General features: G+C 50.3%; 1 protein-coding gene across 1 annotated transcript in view; it reads left to right on the forward strand.

The window, feature by feature from the left end:
- The window catches only part of SCN4A (sodium voltage-gated channel alpha subunit 4), a 153,596-nt gene that overhangs the window by 17,183 nt on the left and 111,694 nt on the right, over positions 1-24,719 (forward strand). The window lies entirely within an intron of this gene.

Raw genomic sequence — 24,719 nt, forward strand, 5'->3', positions numbered from 1 at the left:
TATAGTCTGATCAGGGAGTCTGGCCCACAGGAGAAAATGGGAGTGGCATAGGCAGGCTGGCCCTTTAAGGGAAGTTGGCTTTGGTCAATAACAGACCCACCTGGGAAGGAGTTGGGTGGTTTCAGCAAAGGTCTGGAAGAGCTCAGTTGGGGAGGAGGTGCGGAAGGAGGGTGGTACTGTGGGAGGCCTGGGTTCAATATCTAGGGGTTCCTTTTCAACAGTACAACACAGAACCGGCTCAAGCCCCCAACAGTAACCTGGGAAAATTACACACCACCCCTAGGTGCCTGTAAGAGGCAATACTTCCCCTCACTCGCAAGCACAGAGTAGGAGTGTAGAAAAGAAATGAAACTTTTAATGAGGAGGAAAGTCACCTGACGTTAATTAGGGAAAATGCCACAAGCAGGATTCATAATCATAAAACTGTGAGAACCCACGTTAAAGCACTGCCTTAGCCCTAACGCAACCTGCTAACCCCCTCTTTGTCCTGTGACTGCAGCAGTGTTAATGGGCCACTCTCCCTTGAATGATCCCTTACAATATGTGACAGGTTTTAGAGTAACAGCCATGTTAGTCTGTATTCGCAAAAAGAAAAGGAGTACTTGTGGCACCTTAGAGCAATTTATTTGAGCATAAGCTTTCGTGAGCTACAGCTCACTTCATCGGATGCATACCGTGGAAAATACAGAAGATATTTTTATGCACACAAACCATGGAAAAAATGGGAGTTTATCACTACAAAAGGTTTTCTCTCCCCCCACCCTACTCTCCTGCTGGTAATACCTTATCTAAAGTGATCACTCTCCTTACAATGTGTATGATGATCAAGATGGGCCATTTCCAGCACAAATCCAGGTTTTCAGAAAACCTGGATTTGTGCTGGAAATGGCCCACCTTGATCATCATACACATTGTAAGGAGAGTGATCACTTTAGATAAGGTATTACCAGCAGGAGAGAACCTGGATTTGTGCTGGAAATGGCCCACCTTGATCATCATACACATTGTAAGGAGAGTGATCACTTTAGATAAGGTATTACCAGCAGGAGAGAACCTGGATTTGTGCTGGAAATGGCCCACCTTGATCATCATACACATTGTAAGGAGAGTGATCACTTTAGATAAGGTATTACCAGCAGGAGAGTAGGGTGGGGGGAGAGAAAAGAAAAGGAGTACTTGTGGCACCTTAGAGACTAACCAATTTATTTGAGCATAAGCTTTCATGCATGCAATGCCTATGAGCAGTGTCTTGTTTCAACAAATGCATGTGGGTAGAGCTTATTTTGTGGGTAGGGCTTAGAGCTCTCTCTCTCTCCCCCCACCCCCAGTCTGGCCTTGTTTCCAGATGAACCTTGGACTCGGGTAATCTGGGTTCGGCCTTGAGGATGGTAAAGCACAGGGGGATACGTTAGGGTGATGTGGCATAGTTACAGCCGCGCCCCCTCCGCGCCGGTCTGGTCAGGAGTCCTGGAGGGACGGTCGCTGTCTGGGAGGTCCCACTTGCGAGTGGACCTGCACTTTAATGATGGTGGTGTTGTGCCAGCGGTTGGCGCCCACTCTCCGCATAGCACAGGCGCGGGAATGCTGTGCTTCTCAGGCACTGAACGTTCCCCCTCCCTGTGACACTGTGTGGCTCAAAACCTTGCAGAAGGCTTGATGCTTGTCAGGGCATGGGCCGAACGCCTCAGTCTATATTACAATATGAGAGTGCTCTGAGCGTGTCAGCTCAGTTTGGGTTAGCCTGGGCGAAGATGGCCTAAGCCATGTTATAATCATACAATACGCTATGGTTACATGGGCCTAGAGACAAGCTACAGGCAGGCAATCAGGTACCAGCCTAAGCACCTGATGAGGGCAAGATACTGTTAGCTGCTATGACCACCAACCCAATATTTGCCATAAAGCAGATTGTAAACTCTTAGGGGCAGGTGTTGTGTCTTTGTTCTGTTTGTACAGCGCCTAGCACAACGGTTCCTGGGCCATGAGTGGAGAACCCGAGTGCTACCACAATTCAAACAATCAGTAACATTTAGAGACAATTGAGGCACTAGCTGCTTACAAGTGTGGTTACACGTTGTAGTATAGACAGGACTTGCTTGTGTTAAAACCCCATAAAAACCCATGGTAGGTCTGTAAAAATACAGACCTACCATACTGCCCCCTGAGGTGTGGGCAGTTTGAGTTCATAGTTCCTGGCTGACATGCTTTTCATCATTCAGGGTCCATGTTTTTAGTAGAAAGGGGCTGAACTGGACACTCAAATCCAGCCCTTGCTCCCCTGGCCTGCATCCAAATTGACCCCTGTACTTTTGAGTCCAAGTAGAATCCAAAACTGGATGTGGCCCACAATGGCAGGATTTCATGGGACCAGCCAGTCTCATCAGATTTCCATCCTTTGGGGCCAGAATCTAAAGAGAGAAGTTCCCCAGAGCTCTGCACTGTGGAAATAGAATCATAGAAGATTAGGGTTGGAAGACACCCTAGAGGTCATCTAGTCCAACCCCCTGCTCAAAGCAGGACCAACCCCAGCTAAATCCTCCCAGCCAGGGCTTGGTTATGCTGGGGCTTAAAAACCTCTATAAGGAGGGAGATTCCACTACTTCCTTAGGTAACCCATTCCAGTGCTTCACCACCCTCACAGGGAAAGAGTTTTTCCTAATATTCAACCTGGACCTCCCCATCAGCTGGGCCCTGAGTCTCTGCTGTGGGGGTTTTCATCGTGGTGTAAACGCAGCGTCACAGGCCAGCTGCCCGAGCCAAGGGTCAAAATTCAGGAATCAGAGCCAAGGGTCAGATATAGTGAGGCAGGACCAGGGCCAAGCACCCACAGGTGCTATCACAGCCACAGGCAAATGCTCGACCAGCCAGCCCCTGCTGCTGGTCTAAAAGTGCAGGGCTCCTGACCCCCTCAGCCTATGGGGTGTGGAGTAGGGGAGGGGAGGTTGGCCAATCAAGCAGCTCAGTTGGGGCCCAGCTGCACTCATTACACTGCCTGAGGGTTAAGTTAGCAGGTAGGCGGGTGAACTGTGGATCCATACTCCTGTGAAGAAAGACACTAGGCCGGTGTCCTGCACACCTGGAGCCCACCATTTTCAAACCAGCTCGGTTACCCTAGGCAAGCAAATCAGTTGCCCAGTTTTTCTCAAGTGCGCTTGTCAGGGTTCCCTCCCCACTCTGAACTCTGGGGTACAGATGTGGGGACCCACATGAAAGACCTCCTAAGCTTATTTCTACCTGCTTAGGTTAAAAACTTTCCCAAGGCACAAATTCTTCCTTGTCCTTGGATGGTACTGCTACCACCACCAAGTGAGTTAGACAAAGATTCAGGAAAAGGACCACTTGGAGTTTCTGTTTTCCCAGAATATCCCCCCAAGCCCCTTCACCACCTTTCCTGGGGAGGCTTGAGAATAATATACCAACCAAATAGTTAAACAAGGTGAGCACAGACCAGACCCTTGGGTTTTTAGTGTCCTAAAATCCAATCAGGTTCTTAAAAGCAGAACTTTATTATAAAGAAAAAAGTAAAAGAATTACCTCTGTAAAATCTGGATGGAAGGTAATTTTACAGGGTAATAAGATTTAAAATACAGAGGATTCCCGTCTTGGAAAAACTTTAAAGTTATAAAACACAGGAATAAACCTCCCTCTTAGCATAAGAAAAATTTACAAGCTAAAACAAAAGATAATCTAATGCATTTCCTTGCTTTCCTTACAATTTTTATAATCTTAGATGCTTATTTCAGGTAGGGTTTAGGGGAGGTTTTTTTCCTGCCTGATCCTCTCTCTGTCCTGAGAGAGCACAACAAAGAGAGCACAAATAAAACCTCCCGCCACAGATTTGAAAGGATCTTCTTCCCTTATTGGCCCTTTTGGTCAGGTGCCAACCAGGTTATCTGAGCTTTTTAACCCTTTACGGGTAAAGGAGGGATTTTATGCTACCCTTAACTGTATGTTTATGACAGCGCTGCTCTGCACGGTGGGTGCTTGGGCTCCTGGTTCCAACTGTGGGTGGAAATCAGGCCACAAGGAACTCTGAATCCAGTGACCCTGCTGGGCCGGAGTCCACGTACCTGCCCAGCAGAGAACATCACCGTGCCAGAACACATGAATCGCTCCTGGGGCCCTGCCTCTGGGAGTGATGGCCAGGAGGGAACAGCATGGCTAGGGAGCCATGGCACAGCCAGCAGGCTCCCGAGGGGAGATTTGAGCCTGTTCAACCAGTGGCAGAATGCTGGAGGAGGGCAGGGCTCCCCTGCTGCAGATTTCCCTGTGGCGCCGGAGGAGAGCTGGAGAGGACACACTTGTGACTTCAGCTGCACCTGTTGCTACAGCCTAACTGCTCTCACCTATCCCAGATCAAACCCTTTGTGCCGGGGGTTATTTATAGGGGATGGTTTCATGCTCGGATCTGCCAGGGGGAGAGATGGAGGGCCATCTGCTTTGAACTTGTACTAGGGGCAAGAGGCTGTTTGTTAGTCTTCGCTGGCAGCCCCCGCCGTAACGTTTTGCGGAGAGCCTGTTTGGAGATGGCACAGGTGGGGGAGACAAGCCACAGGCTGGTGACGTCCCGGCTCACCACAGCAGCCACACTGCGAGGTGAGGGTGGTGACGCCGAGGCAGCAATTCCTCCCCTCCACTTGGAGAGCACTTTGCTCAGAGCTGTCAGAGACACTGGGCTTGGCACTGAGCTGCTCCTGGGGCCAAGCGGGATGCCTGGCCAGGCAAGGCAAGAAGGGATTCAGCCACAAAGCCCCCAGCCCTGTGGGCAGCAGGCTCACCAGCCCTTCTCTCCAGGCAGAGAAGTGTCCACCTGCTCCCATCCGATCTGGGAATCCTGCTGATTCTGGGGGTCTGCGGCACGCAGGAGGCCAGCAAGCTCCTGGGTGGGGCAGAGATCTGGGTTCTGGGCCTGATTCTGCTCTCACGCCCAATGGTGTAATTCCATCCACACCAGTGGAGCTACACCAGCAGAGCTGAGATCAGAACCAGGCCCATGCTGCAGAGGTAACACTCCCTCCCCCAGAGCTGCCTTCTTGGGCCACCATGCAGAGCAGGCACCCCCAGCCCACCAGAGGACCCCCCTTTTTAGGGGGTGCAGTGCTCCTCTCTTTCTTTGCCCTGCTCCTGGGGCTCTGAGCCCAGCCCCCACATTCCGGCAGCGATGGGATCTGGAGCCTGCACAGCTCTGAGTGAGAGGCGCCGGGACTCAGGGTGTGAAAAGCACCGGCTGGTTTCCGATGTCAGTGGGAAGCGATCTGTTGGCAGCTAATCCAGCCAAGGAGAGAGAGATTAACTGGCACGATAGATTCTGCCTAGAGAGCGGAAGCGAGCCGATTTCTGCCTGCGTGGAGCAGTAGGAGGGGGAGGGAGGAGGCGGTGGTATGTATGGACGGTGAAGCCCCCTGTAGCGAGGCACCCTGAGTTCTGTCTCCTCTTCGTGCCTCTTGCTCTCGCCCCTTCCTCGGAAGGAATGAGCCGAGTCATCACGCTGCTGAAACCTGACTCCTTCAGTGATCCCTGGCGGCAGCTGGAGGAGCAGCCAATCTCCAGCGTGGCGGGGCAGGGGACACTCTGTCTGGAAGCAGATCAGAGCGCCTCTCTAAAATTACAGCCCGTCCCAGGAGTCGTAGCCAGGCTCTGCCTGGGGGCAGGGGAACTACCCCAGTGCCCAGGGGCAGCTCCCACCTGCAGGCTCTTGGGGAAGAAACAGAGCCATCCCAAGCATGCAGGATGGAGCGGCATGGGGCTGGCTGTGGGGTAGCAGGCCAGGGAGCTGCTGGTTCTGCAGACGTTTCAGAGGGAGCTCCAGGATAGCCCTTCCGTGCCCGCCAGGCCAGCAGCAGGAAAGTCAGGGCAAGGCAGGGAGCGGCTCCCTCGGCCAGCCATTGAATGTGTTGGTAACTTTTCTGTGCTGTGTGATTGCCAGGGGAACCATTTCTCTCCCCCACCCTCCCCCCAGCAGGAGGTAGGGCCTGGACGCCCGCTGAGCAGGCAGTCTGGTAAGGGAAGGGCTCAGAGAGGTACCAAGGGAGGAGGAGGAGAAGCAGTCTCTCAGGGCTGGAGACACAGGAGGGAACCTAACCCGGCAGCCATGTGCTCCTTCTGACAACCGTACCAGAGCTAAGGCCCCAAGTCCAGCCCGTCTTTGGGACAGAATGATAGGAGCTGCTTGGAACTGCTGAGGAGTTAGACCAGCGGATTTGAACCCTGGCCTGAGCCATCCTGTCAGGCACCGTTATCGGTGGGCTGCCATGCAAGGGGGAGTTACAGCCGTGTGTGGGATGTGCAGCTCCGTTCTGCCTCAGCTGCAGACTTGCCCCTGAGGAGCATATGCGGTGCTGAAATGCCTGGTGCTGTCAGAGGGAGGCGCTCTCGGGTTAGCTTAGCTTGTGGAAATGCCCCAGCTGTCAGCCGACTTGGAGAGGCTTCAGGCTCCAGGCCTCAAGCAGCCTCTCTTCTTGCAGCTGCAATTTCTGCCCCTGCCGCTCATTGCAGGCACTGATACCAGCACCGTTGTTAAATGCCCGGCTCTCCACTCAGCGGGCACAAGAGGTAGCTGGAGGTCTGTTCTCTACCATCTGCACCTGCCCTTCACTGAGGGGGCAACTGCTGTTGCTGCTCAAAATGGAGGCCATTTCTGAGCCTGAGGGTAAAGTCTGTGTCATGGCCAAAGCCCATGGCTGGTCACCGAGGCATCTGTGCAAGGACAGCAGCTTTCTCCTCCCCAGCAGAACTCCCCATTTCTGGCGGGAGGCCAGAACTCTGGGGCTGGGGGATCAGGATTGCCAGGAAATCTGGCACAGCCAATAATGAAGCAAAAGAAGAGTGAAAATGATCCCTCTGACTGGCTCCTAGGGCCTCTCTCCTGGGGAGGCCATGCAGCCTTGGGGTTACTGCAGCCATGGAGAGTCTGGGCTCTCTTCTGAGTCCCGGTGAGACTGCACGGTTCCCTCATGCCACTCAGTCAGGGAGATGAAGCAGGAACCTGAGCGAGGGAGCTAAATGGGCATGAGCCAACCTTTAGTTACTGGGGTTAAGAATAACTTTTCCTGGGGGCAGGTTATCCCACCTTTCCTCTGCAGGATATGGTGCTGGCCACTCTCAGAGGTGGACAAATTTATTTGAGCATAAGCTTTTGTGAGCTACAGCTCACTTTATCGGATGCATCTGATGAAGTGAGCTGTAGCTCACGAAAGCTTATGCTCAAATAAATGTGTTAGTCTCTAAGGTGCCATAAGTACTCCTTTTCTTTTTGCAAATACAGACTAACACGGCTGCTACTCTCAGAGGTGGGATGCTGGACTCCATGGTCCTTGGTGTGAGCCAGCCTGTGAGTCCCTGTGTGCCTCCCTGAAAAGCTGGTGCTCTCTCTGGGCTGAGCTTCCCTGGGGAAATATGCCACACACACCTCTGCAGCCAGGGTGCAAGCTGGGTCGAAGGCAGGTGTGTTCAGTGACTGGGTCTCTAGGCATCCATCAGGCAAGCAAAGAGCATTTAGCATTCTGAGACTCTGCCTCTTTGGGTCCCGTTTCATTCCCTGGTGCTGTTTGGACCGTTCCTGATGCAGGAACCTGCAACGCAGCCTGGAGAAGCCAACCCTTCCCCCCTCTGCACCTGCCCTGGGGCTTGTCCTGGCTTTCCTTCATCCATTGACCAAACGCTTTCTTGGGGGCGCGCTCTCCATCTGCTCTGTGCAGGACATGTTGAGCATGTGCATGGGGAGGGCATGTTCTCCCCTGGGAGGTGTGTGAATTTCAGCCTTGGACCTTCGGATGGTTAATCTCCATGATTTTATCAATCCTAGCACTGTCGGATTGATAAAAGCAGGGGACACAATATAAGCTGCCCCACCCCGCGTGCACACACACAGGGCAGGTTCCAAGCAGAGCAATTTCCGGGTCGTACATCACACACACCAGGCAAAGGTCAGGGAGCAGAGAAGAAAGGAAATAACAGGAACCCTGTGAGAGGTGATTACAAAGGAGAATAGAATGGGGATGGGGACCAGGTCAGGAACAGAGGGAGGAGACAACTCTGCCTTTGGGTCAAAGGGGGAGAGCAAGAAGCATGTAGCAGGATCAAAGCAGGGCAGGTACAGAGGCGGGTAGGGTTGGTTTCTCCATGCTGCATCAGGATCAATTCAAACAGCAGCAGGGAATGAAAATGGGACACAAAGATGCAAATTCTCAAAACGTGAAATGGTCTTTGCTTGTCTAATGATTACAAAGAGCCCGTGATGTGCACTGCCTTGAGGAGAGGGGGGCTGGGTGATGACACAAGGGGTACAGTCAGAGAGAGGCTGACAGCTGTTTCCACTCTAACCCCAATCTCAGGATTAAGGGCAGCTGGATATATCTGACCGTAGGGACATCTGCAATCAGCCGCAGGAGTGGCCAAGATGCAGTGAGCAGGGCTCCAAAGGCTCCTTGCAAGAAAGAAAGGCTATTGATTGTTATTACAATATCCATGAAAGGCTGTCTGCAAACCTCACCAAATTACAGGCTCCATTCCTACCCTGGTCACCTCACCCAGCTCTACAATGCAGCCACCTCTGGGGAGGGATGCAGCAGCATAATGGTACAAGTAACCTCAGAGAACATATCTTAAGGACAGGACATGGAGGAGAATAGAACAGCAGTTAAAGTGACAGGGGGGAATTCAGGTAGCTGGATGTGACCTCTCATGTTGGAATTTAGCCAGGACATGAGGTTTAATAACACCTCTGCTCAATCCATGTGTTTGATTGCGTCTGCATCGGTTATAGCGTATGCCATACACACAGGGAGGAGAGTACAGTACCAGCGGGTGTCAGAACTACATCACTGCCTGGCCTTGGTGAGCATCATGCAGCAAATCCTAGCGACAGCCCCACATTGTGCAGCTGCAGACACAGACCACTCTCCAGGGTGCTGTGTTCCTGACGCCACCCAGGAAGGGACGTCTGTGTACTCATCCTCTACTCCCCATGCCCCTGCCTTGGGGGTTCCTGGGCCCTCTTTCCCTTTCACTAGTGGTCCCCCTGGCTCCCCGGCTCTGGTTCCTCTAAGGGTAAATGAGATGAAACTAAGAACATGGAGGTTGGAAAGACCAGGAGAGCTCCAGTGGTGAGAGCTCTGGGACAGTGGAGTGGCTCCCAAGGGACATGGCGGGACTTATGGGATCTCGGCTGGGGCATCGGCCTGAATCAGAGCACACTGATCCAGACCCAGACTTCCCTGCAGGTTGGGAGGGGTCTGTGATCAGGCCCCACCTGGGTGGAATCCATATCACCTGGGCTGAGAAAGGCACTGGCCGCCACTGGTGGGAAGGGTCCTGCCCTGGCAGGGATGGACTAGCAGAGTTAACAGGCTTGTCTCCCTCTAGTTTCGGTGATGCTCCACCACAGCACTGATTCCCCCAGCACTGCTGGTGCCAGCAGAGAAATGCCAGTCCCTTTCCGCCTCATTGTGCGCCCGGGTGTGGCTATTGTGGAATTCACGGAGGCCCTGGTTTATAGAGGAGCAGCCCCGAGTTAGTGTGGGGCAGTGCTCACATGCTCTGCTGCTGCTAGACCAGGGGACTTTCTTCCCTCTGACTGATTAACCACGGCTTGTTTGGGCTTTCCAAACCAGAGTCTTCATAGCCACAAGGGCAAATCCCCAGTGTGGTCACTGGTACGTTAAAAGGAGCCGTTTACAAAATACAGCCATTTTAAGATGCAGTTTGTAAAAGGAACAGTGTCTCCAGCTACCCAGCCACCTCCGGACCCACCATCAGGGAAACAAAAGGGCAGGTGGGGCGATCTCAGAAGCTGAGCCAGACCCACGGTGCCATGCTAGGTCTGTTTTCTTCTTTCCGTCGTTCCCCATGAAGCAGTCCCTCCAGGAGCCTTGCTATTATTATTCTCAGCCTCTTCTCTGAAACTCCCTGCAATCTGTTGGCATCTTGCTTCTAGCACCTGCTTTTAATGCCCTGGGGATGGGATCACAGGAATTCAGCTGCACTAAAAACATCCCGTTCCAGAGGGAAGCATCCCAGCTTCCCACAACCAGCCCACGCCCTGGGTGGGCTCCAGAGCCACAACCAGCTGAAATGGCCCTTTTATTATCCCTTCAGGAATTCACACGGATGCCTGGGCGTGGATTCCCTGTGCGGAAGGATTCGGCACAGGCCTGGGATGGGGCTGCTGCTGCCTGTGGGTATTTGCTAAGCTGAAGTTCTGTGAGCAGCAGCATTGTTTCCTTCCCAGCAGCCCGCTTGCTGCGCCAGCCACAGTCCTGAGCAAGCACCCTGACCCCTGTGAATCCTTTGGCCCCCATTCTGCCAGCTTCACTCGGGCTGAGCAGTGCCTCACTGCTGGACAGCAAAGTGCTTCTCAGCATGGGCCACGCAGGCGAAGCTAATCAGGCATGATAACTGCCTCTTCTCTCCTAGCACACCCCTCCCGGAGACGCCAGAGCACACTGCTCTGCACCACAGCGCTCACCAGCCAGAGATCTCAAAGCACGGTGTGTTGTTGCCATTTCACAGCAGGGGATGCTGGAATTAAGAGAAGCCAAAAGACTCACCCATGGTGATACACGGAAGGGCAGTGGGACTAGATGCCTGACCTCTAGCAGGACTAGATCCCCTTGACTCCAGCCCGGTCCCCTCTCCAGCCCACATGGCCCATCAGGCTCTTAGAGCAGCCAGGCTGGCTGGCAAGTGTAGAGCAGGGGTCCTGGAATGGGTGGGCCAGGAGGCCATGGGCCCCCCTACTTTTACAAAGGCCCTCCCACTTTTTACCAGCTGTAAGGGCAAGTGATGGTGGGAGGGGCGGAGATGAGTGAGTGGGGGACGGAGTCGTGGGGGGAAGAGGCTGCACAGAAGCAGGGCCTCAGGGGAAGAGGCAGCATGGGAGCAGAGTCTTGGGGAGAGGGGCAGCTCAGGGGCAGTGTGAGGACAGGGACTCAGGCAGAAGGGGCAGGGCACAGCCTGGGGGTGGCATAGCGTATCAGGGCAGGGCCACATTTCGGGCACTGTGACCTTCCCCTTACTTCTGGGGGCTTCCGCCACTGCTGGTACTAGGGCTGGGAGCTGCTTCTGGATGCTGACTGGAAATCTCAGTGCCAGAGGGCCACCTTCAGTGGCCTTTGGCCTGCTCTACCCACAGATTTTGTCCCAGTGTAGCTCTACCCATGAGGTGTGGGATTTGTTACTGCCATAGTTATACCAGGACAACCCCTATTGTGGACGCAGTTATACCTGTATAAAAGGGCTTCACCCCAGTATAGCTCATTCCCCCTTCCATAGAGGAAACGCTGCACCAGTATAAGGCACCCCAGACCAGTTTAACCACAGCCACGCTAGGGGGGTTTACTGCTGGGGTTAAAGAGGTACCAGTTCTGTATGTAGACAAGGCCTCAGTCACCCGGAGTAGGTTCTCGCTCCGTGTCCAGCCCTGTGGATTGCAGCAGGCCTATCTGTGGAGTCATGCTAGAGCTTGTCCACATCTGGAGTTATTCCAGGATAGCCACTGCTCTTGACGTTCACACCCAACCTTAATCCGAATTAACTTTCAAGTGTCAATGAGCCCCTGCTCCAGAAGGCAGCCTGGGGCCCAGAAGGCATTTCAGCCTGGTGCTGGAGGGGGAGAATGCATTGATAAGGGTGAGCAGAAGGACATGAGTGGGCCCCATGCTGGCCAGTTAAACCTCCTGTCCAAAGCCCTCCCAGAGATAGCTTTGTTTGTATTTATGAACTTGTGTACAGCCCTGTCAAGGCTGAATCCCCACTCTGTCACTCCAAGTGCAGAAAGTTGGGGCCTGAAAGGATTCTAAAAATTAATACTTGCCAGTCCAGGCTTGTATTAAACTCCCAAGGTTACAGCTTTTCTCTGACCTTGGCTTGGTAAACACTGCCACCACCCAAATGCAAAAAACTCCCTTTGAACCCAGGAAGGAGCACTTGGGAATTCCTCCCTGTGGGGGGGTATCTTTAAGCCCTTTCACCCCTCCAACTCCCCCACCCCGAGGAAGAGCTGAGAAAGAAAACAAAGGAAATTAGCTGTGGCTATCAGCTCATCAGACAACATGCACCAAAAATCCAATCCTGTTCTTAAAAAAGGTAAATTTTATTAAAAACAAAAAGGGAAAAAAATACATAAACAACAATGGTGTGGAAGAGGTGAGCCTTTCCATGACCCTTGGGTGTAAGCAGCGACAGCAAATCCAGGATCTGTGCAACAGCTTCGCACCAGTGTTTTCAGCCACCCCAGAATGGGCAGAACTGGCGTACCACTCCATTGACACAGGTGATGCTCTCCCAATTAGAGCCCAACCCTGCCGCATGGCTCCTCAAGCCAAAACCGCAATAAAAAGGGAGATCAAGGACACGTTACCAAGGGGTGTAATCTGCCCCTCTGAGAGTGCATGGGCCTCTCCAGTGATTCTGGTTCCCAAACCAGATGGAGAAATTTGCTTTTGTGTGTACTACCGTAAACTAAATGCTGTAACTCGTCCAGAAAACTATCCAATGCCATGCACAGATGAGCTATTGGAGAAACTGGGACGTGCCCAGTACATCTCCACCTTAGACTTAACTAAGGGGTCCTGGAAAGTGCTGCCAGATGACCCCGCCAAGGACAGGTCAGCCTCCATCACCCATGTAGGGTTGTATGAATTTAATGTGTTCCCTTTAGCACTGCAAAATGCACCCGCCACCTTCCAGAGACTGGTAGATAACCTTCTAGCTGGATTTGGGGAATTTGCAGTTGCCTACCTCGACAGTGTGGCTATATTCTCAGATTCATGAGCAGAACACCTGGAACACCTCCAAGCTGTCTTCTAGCACATAAGGGAGACAGGATTAACCATTAAGGCCAAAAAGTGTCAAATAGGCCTAAACAGGGTAACGTACCTTGGACACCAGGTGGGTCAAGGTACTATCAACCCCCTACAGACTAGGGTAAATGCTATCCAAAATTGACCTGTCCTTAAAGAAGCAGGCCCAGTCCTTCTTGGGCTTGGTCGGGTATTACAAACGATTTGTACCAAACTACAGCCAAATTGCCACCCCACTGACATACATGACCAGGGAAAAACAACCAAATGCAGTTCAGTGGACTGAGAAGTATCAGAAAGCCTTTAACCAGCTTAAGGTGGCCCTTACGTCTGATCCTGTACTGCGGGCCCTGGACTTCAACCAACCATTCGTCATTACCACAGATGCATCCGAGCGTGGTGCACGAGCAGTTTTAATACAGGAAGGACCAAATCAACAATTCCATCCTGTTGTGTTTCTCAGGAAAAAACTTTCTCGGAGGGAAAGCCACTGGTCAGTCTCAGAAAAAGAATGTTACGCTATTGTGTATGCTCTGGAGAAGCTACGCCCATGTATTTGGGGACGGCAGTTCCACCTGCAGACTGACCATGCTGCACTGAAGTGGCTGCACATAGTCAAACAGACTAACAAAAAACATTTTCAGTGAAGTTTAGCTCTCCAAGACTTTGATTTTAAAATACAACACATTTCAGAAGCCTCTAACAAAGTGGCTGATGCACTCTGCCAGAAAAGTTTCCCACAATCAGCTGGGTAAAAATGTCCCTGCATTCTAAGTCATTGTAGTCCTTAAAATATGGAAAATACTGTTCAGTTCTTCATGTAATTATTAGTAAAATTAGAGGTGCATGTATCTTATTAACTCTGTTTCTTAACCCTCCAGGAAAAAATCCCAGCCGCTGTGGACCAGACCTGAACCAGGCTGGCCAGCACCATCTGTGATTTGGGGGATGTGTGATACATGAAGGTCGGGGGAGTAGCTCCCTTTGATGGACACCAGCCAGCCAGTTAGCTGTAAAATCCCTCTTGGTCTGTTCTCTGCTTGCTTTACCTGTAAAGGGTTAACAAGCTCACAGGTCAAAGAAAAGGAGTGGGCACCTGACCAAAAGAGCCAATGAAAAGGTAGAACTTTTTAAAATTGGGAAAGAAACTTTTCCTTTGTCTGTTGTTCTCTGGGCTGCAGGGACAGAGCAGCAATGTTGTGTAAGGCTTGAACCAGGAATGAAAATTCATCTTCCATACCTAGAAGAAATTATTTGGATAGGGAATATTTAGACAGACACAATCAGGTTTATTTTTTATTTTGGCTTGTGGATCGCCTCTGTACTAACCCCAGATGCTTTTGTTTGCTTGTAACCTTTAAGCTGAACCCCCAAGAAAGCTATTTTGGGGGAAGGGGGTGACTTTTAGCATGGTGGGTCTCACACTCACCTAGCAGGGGGCAGTTTCAAGTTCAAGTCCCTGTGCGAGTGACTAATTATTTATAAAAAGTGAAACAGCTTTACCAGGGGAGATTGAGATAAACCCAGTGCAACCTCCACCATGACCGAGACACCCACTGGCAATGAGGGAGAGCTGTGTTCAAAACTCTTCCCCTTGTCACACCAAGGGGAGAACTGAACTTGGGTCTCCTGCATCCCAGCTGACGTCCCTCAATGACTCAAAGATAGATTAACACCGACACAAACATGGCACATACCTAGGGCCCACATTCACGGGGAGGCCCCAAAGGTGTTGTCAAGGTTCCTTTCCCACTCTGAACTCTAGGGTACAGATGTGGGGACCTGCATGAAAACCTCCTAAGCTTACTTTTACCAGCTTAGGTTAAAACTTCCCCAAGGTACAAACTAATTTTACCCTTTGCCTTTGGACTTCCACTGCCACCACCAGACTTTATCTGGGTTCCTGAAAAAACATAGTTTGGACACGTCTTTCCCCCCAAAATTCTCCCAACCCTTGCACCCCACTTCCTGGGGAAGGTTTGGTAAAAATCCTCACCAATTTGCATAGGTGACCACAGACCCAAACCCTTGGATCTTAGAACAATGAAAAAGCATTCAGTTTCCTAACAAGAAAACTTTTAATAGAAGTAAAAAAGAATCATCTCTGTAAAATCAGGATGGTAAATGCCTTACAGGGTAATTAGATTCAAAACATAGAGAATCCCTCTAGGCAAAACCTTAAGTTACAAAAAAAGACACACAGACAGGAATATTCATTCTATTCAGCACAGCTATTTTCTCAGCCATTTAAAGAAATCATAATCTAACACATACCTAGCTAGATTACTTACTAAAAGTTCTAAGACTCCATTCCTGTTCTGTCCCCGGCAAAAGCATCACACAGACAGACACAGACTCTTTGTTTTTCTCCCTCCTCCCAGCTTTTGAAAGTATCTTGTCTCCTCATTGGTCATTTTGGTCAGGTGCTGGCGAGGTTACCTTTAGCTTCTTAACCCTTTACAGGTGAGAGGATTTTTCCTCTGGCCAGGAGGGATTTTAAAGGGGTTTACCCTTCCCTTTATATTTAGGACAGGTGGCCTAGGTTTTTGGGGGTTTTTTAACACATACAGGTCTGCATGCAACATGGAAGACCCTCACTCACTGACATTTCAGTCACAGGCTGTGCTCCCAGGCGGGCCACCCAGGCCATGCTCCAGCCACTTTTAAGCACCAGGTCACAGAACTGCTCAGGTTTGGCCCAGTTTCCCCTCCATCATGACGGGGTGGCAACCGGGCCAGACGTGAGTGAGTGGCATGGTGACCTGGTGTGCGGGGTTGCAGTACCGCTCAGGTTTGTTGTTATTCACAGGAGAAGGCAGGGGCCCAGCAGTGAATGCTTGCCTGGGGTCCCGAGATGGGGTAATTCGGCTCTGCCCTAACCACCGGGCTAACAGTTATAAGGGAGGCTGGCGCTTCCAGCTTGAGATTTAGGCTGCCATTGCTTTTGTCAAAATGCCAGAAATCTAAATCTAAATTTTTTCAACTTCTCAATTTGCTGAAAATTAAAAAAGAACACACAGCATTTTCAGTTCAACCTGGCACCAGAGTTAATTTCTTCAATTTTTGGAATTGCCAGTGAACTGAAAATTCCATTATTTGTCCAGTTCTAGAGTACAGAGGCTACAGGATTGATCCAAGCTTTATCCATGGATGCTTTACTGCAAAACTACACCTCATGTTTGTGAAGGATTCTCCCCCAGTCTTGCAGTGATCCTGGTGCATCCGTAAGTGGCTTGGGACAAAATTTTCAAAGCCACCTCCATAATTTAGGAGCCTGAGTTCCATTGACTTTCAATAGCACTTAGGTGCCTAAGTCACTCATCTGATTTACTCATCATCATCTAAACAACCCCAAGAAAACAGAATTAGATGTGAGCTGTGCTGATTCATACCAGCTGAGGGCCTGGCCCATAAAGAACAGAACCAGTGGATCCAGGCAGTGCCAGAGTGAAGGGTCTGCAGATCCTTTACTTTGAATTAATTTGTCAAGAACCAATTCAATAAACCTTATCAAGGGTCAGTCTTTGAAACAAAGTGCTGAGAACTGCACCAAGAATATCAGTAGCTTAACGCTGTCCTGCTCCGAAGCCAAGGTGGCAGTTTAAGAGTTAATACTGCTGGTCTTGCATCATCACATCAGGCTAGGTATAGGAGGGGAGTTTTAACAGGGAGGGTAACTGACCATTGGAACAACTCACCTAGAGATGTGGTGGATCCTCCATTACTTGAAGTCTTTATGTCAAGACTGGGTGTCTCTAAGTGACATACTTGATCTCAAATGGTGTGTCATGGGCAGGCTGTAGGGATCCCTGAATGAGATTCCTTGGCTTGTGTGATGTAGGAGTTAAACTAAATCAATGGTCCTCAAACTATGGGGTGGGCCTCCCACAGGAGGTGCAGGAATGTGTCAAGAGAGGCATGAGCTGTGTGGTATTTTTAAGAGCTCTGGCTGTTAGCTCCCGGTGGCTGGGGCTCCTGCAGAAGGGCCATGCACACCCAGGAGGCGGGGGAAAAAGAGATGGCTGGAGCTCCGCCATTTGGGCTCGGACTCTCCTCCCCCCCATGAATCCCTCACCAGGAGGCAGCCTGGGATTGGGCTTTCCTCTCCCTGAACCAAATCCCTCACCTGGTGGCAGAGGGGCTCTGGCTGTCAACCCCTGAGGCAGCAGCAGCAATGCAGAAGTAAGGGTGGCAGTGGAGCATTAACGGTATGTCTACACTATGAAATTAGGTCGAATTTATAGAAGTCAGTTTTTTATAAATCGTTTTTATATAGTCAATTGTGTGTGTCCCCACACAAAATGCTCTAAGTGCAGTAACTCGGCGGAGTGCTTCCACTGTACCGAGGCTAGCATTGACTTCTGGAGTGTTGCACTGTGGGTAGCTATCCAACAATTCCCGCAGTCTCCGCCGCCCATTGGAATTGCGGGTTGAGATCCCAATGCCTGATGGGGCAAAAACATTGTCGCGGGTGGTTCTGGGTACATGTCATCAGGCCCCCGTTCCCTCCCTCCCTCCCTCCATGAAAGCAAGGGCAGACAATCGTTTCATGCCTTTTTTCCTGATTTACCTGTGCAGATGCCATACCACGGCATGCATGGAGCCCGCTCAGCTCACTGTCACCGTATGTCTCCTGGGTGCTGGCAGATGCAGTACTGCATTGCTACACAGCAGCAGCTTATTGCCTTGTGGCAGCAGACAGTGCAATAGGCCTGATAATCATCATCATCATGTCTGAGGTGCTCCTGGCTGCCTCGGTAAAGTCAGTCAGGAGCGCCTGGGCAGACATGGGCGCAGGGACTAAAATAGGAGTGACTCAACCAGGTCATGCTCTTTAGTCCTGCCGGCAGTCCTATTGTACCATCTTATGGTGAGCAGGCAGGCGATGAGGATGGCCAGCAGTCCTGCTGCACCGTCTGCTGCTAGCCAAAGATGTAAAAGATAGATGGAGTGGATCAAAACAAGAAATAGACCAGATTTGTTTTGTGTTCATTTGCTCCTCCCGCCCTGAAATCAACGGCCGACAATCATTTTGGTGAGGTCTGTTAGGGGCACCTTGAAAAATTTAATGGAGATTCAGTCCTGCCTGAAATAGCCAGGGGAGGGATAGCTTAGTGGGTTGAGCATTGGCTTGCTAAACCCAGGGTTTTGAGTTCAATCCTTGAGGGGGCCATTCTGTGTGACAGTTGTTTTTGTTTCTTCTTGATGTAAAGCCACCCCCTTTGTTGATTTTAATTCCCTGTAAGCCAACCCTGTAAGCCATGTCGTCAGTCGCCCCTCCCTCCGTCTGAGCAACGGCAGACAATCGTTCCACGCCTTTTTTCTGTGCAGACGCCATACCACGGCAAGCATGGAGCCCACTCAGATCACTTTGGCAATTAGGAACACATTAAACATCATGCGCATTAACAAGTAGTATATGCAGCACCAGAAGCTGGCAAAGTGAAACCGGGGGAGTAGGCGACGTCAGCGCAGTGACGAGAGTGATGAGGACATGGATACAGACTTCTCTCAAAGCACGGGCCCTGGCAATGTGGGCATCATGGTGCTAATGGAGCAGGTTCATACAGTGGAACGCTGATTCTGGGCCCGGGAAACAAGCACAGACTGGTGGTACCGCATAGTGTTGCAGGTCTGGGATGATTCCCAGTGGCTGCGAAACTTTAGCATGTGTAAGGGCACTTTCATGGAACTTTGTGACTTGCTTTCCCCTGCCCTGAGGCACAAGAATACCAAGATGAGAGCAGCCCTCACAGTTGAGAAGCAAGTGGCAATAGCCCTGTGGAAGCTTGCAACACCAGACAGCTACCAGTCAGTCAGGAATCAATTTGGAGTGGGCAAATCTACTGTGGGATGCAAGTAGCCAACACAATCAAAGATCTGCTGATATCAAGGGTAGTGACCTGGGAAATGTGCAGGTCACAGTGGATGGCTTTGCTGCAATGGGATTCCCTAACTGTGGTGCGGCCATAGACAGAACCCATATCCCTATCTTGGCACCAGAGCATGAAGCCAGCGAGTACATAAACCACAAGTTTTCAATAGTGCTGCAAGCGCTGGTGGATCACAAGGGACGTTTCACCAACATCAATGTGGGATGGCCGGGAAAGGTACATGACGCTCGCATCTTCAGGAACTCTGGTCTGTTTCAAAAGCTGCAGGAAGGGACTTTATTCCCAGACCAGAAAATAACCGTTGGGGATGTTGAAATGCCTATAGTTATCCTTGGGGACCCAGCCTACCCCATAATGCCATGGCTCATGAAGCCGTACACAGGCAGCCTGGACAGTAGTCAGGAGCTGTTCAACTACAGGCTGAGCAAGTGCAGAATGGTGGTAGAATGTGCATTTGGACGTTTAAAAGCACGCTGGTGCAATTTACTGACTCGGTTAGACCTCAGTGAAACCAATATTCCCACTGTTATTACTGCTTGCTGTGCGCTCCACAATATCTGTGAGAGTAAGGGGGGAGACATTTAAGGTGCGGTGGGAGGTTGAGGCAAATCGCCTGGCCACTGGTTATGTGCATCCAGACACCAGGATGGTTAGAAGAGCACAGGAGGGTGCGGTGCGCATCAGAGAAGCTTTGAAAACCAGTTTCATGACTGGCCAGGCTACGGTGTGAAAGTTCTGTTTGTTTTTCCTTGATGAAACCGCCCCCTCCCCCTTTGTTCACTCTACTTCCCTGTAAGCTAACCACCCTCCCCTCCTCCCTTCGATCACTGCTTGCAGAGGCAATAAAGTCATTGTTGCTTCATATTCATGCATTCTTTATTAATTCATCACACAAATAGGGGGATAACTGCCAAGGTAGCCTGGGAAGGACAAGGCCACACAGCACTTTAAAACTTTAAAACTTATTGAATGCCAGCCTTCTGTTGCTTGGGCAATCCTCTGGAGTGGAGTGGCTGGGTGGCCAGAGGCCCCCACTCCATGTTCTTGGGCATCTGGGTGAGGAGGCTATGGAACTTGGGGAGGAGGGCAGTTGGTTACACAGGGGCTGTAGTGGCGGTCTGTGCTCCTTCTGCCTTTCCTGCAGCTCAACCATACACTGGAGCATATTAGTTTGATCCTCCAGCAGCCTCAGCATTGAATCCTGCCTCCTCTCATCAAGCTGCTGCCACCTTTCAGCTTCAGACCTCTCTTCAGCCCGCCACTTACTCTTTTCAGCCCGTCACCTCTCCTCCCGGTCATTTTGAGCTTGCCTGCACTCTGACATTGTCTGCCTCCACGCATTCATCAGTGCTCTGTCAGTGTGGGAGGATAGCATGAGCTCAGAGAACATTTCATCGCGAGTGCATATTTTTTGCCTTCTAATCTTTGCTAGCCTCTGGGAAGGAGAAGATCCTGTGATCCTTGAAACACATGGAGCTGGTGGAGGAAAAAAAAGGGACAGCGGTATTTAAAAAGACACATTTTATAGAACAATGGGTACACTCTTTCACGGTAAACCTTGCTGTTAACATTACATACATAGCACTCTGCTTTCGTTACAAGGTCACATTCTGCCTCCCCTCACCATGTGGCTAACCCCTCCCCCCTCCCCGTGGCTAACAGCGGGGAACATTTCTGTTCAGCCACAGGCAAAGAGCCCAGCAGGAACGGCTGCCTCTGAATGCCCCCTTAAGAAAAGCACCCTATTTCAACCAGGTGACCATGAATGATATCACTTTCCTGAGGATAACACAGAGAGATAAAGAATGGATGTTGTTTGAACGCCAGCAAACATACACTGCAATGCTTTGTTCTGCAATGATTTCTGACTATGTGCTACTGGCCTGGCGTGGTAAAGTGTCCTACCATGGTGGACGGAATAAGGCTGCCCTCCCCAGAAACCTTTTGCAAGTACATCCAGGAGAGCTTTATGAAGATGTCCCTGGAGGATTTCCGCTCCATCCCCAGACACGTTAACAGACTTTTCCAGGAGCTGTACTGGCTGCGAATGCCAGGGCAAATTAATCATTAAACATGCTTGCTTTTAAACTATGTATACTATTTAAAAAGGTACACTCACCAGAGGTCCCTTCTCCACCTGGCAGGTCCAGGAGGCAGCCTTGGGTGGGTACGGGGGGGTACTGGCTCCAGGTCCAGCGTGAGAAACGGTTCCTGGCTGTCGGGAAAACTGGTTTCTCCACTTGCTTGCTGTGAGCTATCTACAACCTCATCATCATCATCTTCCTCATCCCCAAAACCTGCTTCCGTGTTGCCTCCATCTCCATTGAAGGAGTCAAACAACACGGTTGGGGTAGTGGTGGCTGAACCCCCTAAAATGGCATGCAGCTCATCATAGAAGCGGCATGTTTTGGGCTCTGACCTGGAGCAGCCGTTTGCCTCTCTGGTTTTCTGGTAGGCTTGCCTCAGCTCCTTAAGTTTCATGCGGCACTGCTTCGGGTCCCTGTTATGGCCTCTGTCCTTCATGCCCTGGGAAATTTTGACAAATGTTTTGGCATTTCAAAAACTGGAACGGAGTTCTGGTAGCATGGATTCCTCTCCCCATACAGTGATCAGATCCCATACCTCCCATTTGGTCCATGCTGGAGCTTTTTTGCAATTCTGGGACTCCATCATGGTCACCTCTGCTGATGAGCTCCGCACTCACCTGCAGCTCGCCACAGGAAATTGAAATTCAAAAGTTTGCGGGCCTTTTCCTGTCTACCTGGCCAATGCATCTGAGTTGAGAGTGCTGTCCAGAGCGGTCACAATGGAGCACTCTGGGATAGCTCCCGGAGGCCAATACCGTCTAATTGCATCTACAGTACCCCAGATTTGACCGGGCAAGGCTGATTTCAGTGCTAATCCCCTTGTTGGGGGTGGAGTAAGGAAATTTATTTTAAGAGCCCTTTAAGTTGAAAAAAAGGGCTTTGTCGTGTGGAGGGGTGCAGGGTTAAATCAATTTAACGCTGCTAAATTTGACCTCAACTCCTAGTGAAGACCAGGGCTAAGTCTGCTTTGATTCCCTGGCTGTGAAAAAAGATATTGAGAAATGTCAGTTTTCACCTTGCCACCCTTACTTCTGTGCTGCTGCTGGTGCAGTGCTGCCTTCAGAGCTGGGCACCCGGCCAGCAGCCGCTGCTCTCCATTCTGCCTTCAGAGCTGGGGGCGGTGTATGTACTTGGGAGGGGCGCAAAAACAACTACAGACACAAAGAAGGGGGGCACAATCAAATAAGTTTGAGAATCACTGGACTAAATAAATATGATGGCCCTTTCTGACTTTCAAATCTATGAACCCCAAGGCAGCAGTCATTATCTGTGGTGCTGGGTTACTGCTAATAAAGCTCTGTTCTATGTCAGTGCTAGAGTGGGTCAAAACATGGGAACAATTGTTCAGGAATATTTTTGCCAAAAAAGCTGCCATTTTTTTACCATCAAAATCTGAACTTTCAATAAAAATTGTTATCCACATTTCAGAATTCAGGGACAGGGCAGAATTCAGGGACCTGATTTAACATATCAGAGGCAGCACTGGGGAAGGAGTAAACAACTCTGTTCCCCTTTCAAAATATGCCTTGAAACCTGGCCTCTCTCTGCTTCACCGGACAAGGGGGCTGCAGGCTGTAGGTGGATGGAGTGGTCTCAGATTGTCTTCTCCCTCCAGGGGAAGCTACAGGGTGGTAAACACCCTCTTGCTAAGCAGAAGGTCATTTTACAGTTGCCTGCCATGGTCAAAGCGGAGCAGTGGGTGTTTCCTCATTCCCAGTTTACACTTGTGCTTTAGTCTTCAAGACATGAATCCATAAGGCCACCTTTGAAATTCCCTGGCTTTTGCAGGATCCCTGGGATCTGGTCTCCTAGCCCCCAGAGCAGGTGGCTGTATATACTGGTGTCCTTGGAGCAGAGCACTCTGAAGCAGCATTAGTATTATCACTTATAAAATAATGACAGGTTACAGAGTAGCAGCCATGTTAGTGTGTATTCGCGAAAAGAAAAGAGGACTTGTGGCACCTTAGAGACTAACCGATTTATTTGAGCATAAGCTTTCGTGAGCTACAGCTCACTTCATCGGATGCATCCGATGATGTGAGCTGTAGCTCATGAAAACTTATGCTCAAATAAATTGGTTAGTCTCTAAGGTGCCACAAGTACTCCTTTTCTTTTTAATAAAATAATGGAACAGATGGTGGGGCAGGGGGCTGCAAACACCAAGAGGTTAATGGAAGTAGCACTGAGGGCTTGTAAAGAAGATGTCACATCAGGAGAACTTGCTCAGCTTTTTTAATTGAATAATATACAACAGATGGCTGAAGGGAAGGCAGTCAAAATAAATTATTTGGGGCCCAGTGATAGTGGCAGATATGCACGAAGTAATAGTGTGAAGGGGCTGGAAGGAGGTTCTATGTGGGCCCATTGACTGATCTTTTCTCATTGGTCATCAGAGCCTGAACCTGTTGACCTTCGATTCACATGTTACAGATCCCAGCCTCCCAGAGGGAGTGCGGAAGTGGCTAGTTGGGTGGGTCTGGACCGTACAGCCGTGAAGAGATTTGGAAGTGTTTGATAAGGGGGGATATTGCTGCTAATTGTTTTCATTTATTTTTAACCATGTGTGCAGAAAGCACAGGACGGGCAGGGTGTCATAAAACAAACACCATAGATCTTTAGCTTGATGATCTCAAACAAGATCTTACCGACCACGTGCATTCATTGACCAGCTGGGACTTCTGCTCTCATGCCAAAGCCTGTTCATTTCATTGTTAACTCATCATCATGATTACATTGTTAACTCACCATTCAAGAGGGAAGTTGATAAATTGGAAGGGGTTCAGAGAAGAGCCACGAGAATGATTAAAGGATTAGAAAGCCTGCCTTATAGTAACAGACTCAAGGGGGACATCTACACAGCAATTAAACACCCACAGCTGGCCTGGGTGAGCTGACTTGGACTCACAGGGCTCAGGCTATGGGGCTGTTTAATTGTGGTGTAGATGTTTGGGCTTGGACCAGAGCCTGAACTTTGAGACCCAGCAAGGGAGGAGGGACCCAGTGCCAGGGCTACAGCCCGAGCCTGCATTCTTACACTGCAATTTTTAGCCCCACAACCCGAGCCAACTGACTCGGGCCAGCCGCAGACCATGCCACAGGTCTTTTATTTACCCAAAGAACTCAATCTATTTAGCTTAACAAAGAGCAGGCTACCGGATGACTTGATTACAGTTTGTAAATATCTACATGGGGAACAAATATTTAATAAGGGACTCTTCAATGTAGCAGAGGAAGGTCTAACACAATCCAATGGCTGGAAGTTGAAGCTAGACAGATTCAGACTGGAAATAAGGTGTAAATGTTTAACAGGGAGGGTAATTAACCATTGGAACAATTTTCCAAAGGTTGTGGTGGATTTGCCATCACTGCCAATTTTAAAGTCAAGACTAGATGTTTTTCTGAAAGACCTGCTCTGGGAATTATTCTGGCAAAGTTCTGAGGCCTGTGTCAGACAAAGAGGTCAGACAAGATGATCACAGTGCTCCTTTCCGGCCTTGGGATCTATGAATCTGTGTGTTTCCACCCATGTGCCTGCAAGATCCAGCCTGAAGCAGGGTCTGTCTTTGTTACATGTCTGTGGCGCGCCCGGTATCGTGGGGTGCTGATCCTTGATTGGGGTCCAGTTCCCTAATATAAACAACAACAAATTGGATCTGAATTGTGCCTCAAGGACTAAAAGCTAAGTCCAAGGGTCATGGCAGCTGGCAGTGTATCGAGTGAGGGGAGGGGACGAGGCAGGGACAGATGTTGGGTGTGGTTTATTTAACATATCGATCTCAGTTTTAAGGATTTATTTATAAATGTCCCAGCTGATGCCAGAGAGCAGATCAGCTCCTAGAGCACTGTGAGGAAATGCACGTGTGATGGTTGCCGGCTAGGCCGACAGACCAGGGATCAAACTGGGGGTCTCCAGAACTAAAAGCGTGAGGTGCTACAGG

Source organism: Caretta caretta, chromosome 27 (genome assembly GCF_965140235.1).
Source record: "Caretta caretta isolate rCarCar2 chromosome 27, rCarCar1.hap1, whole genome shotgun sequence".
NCBI classification, from domain to species: domain Eukaryota; kingdom Metazoa; phylum Chordata; order Testudines; family Cheloniidae; genus Caretta; species Caretta caretta.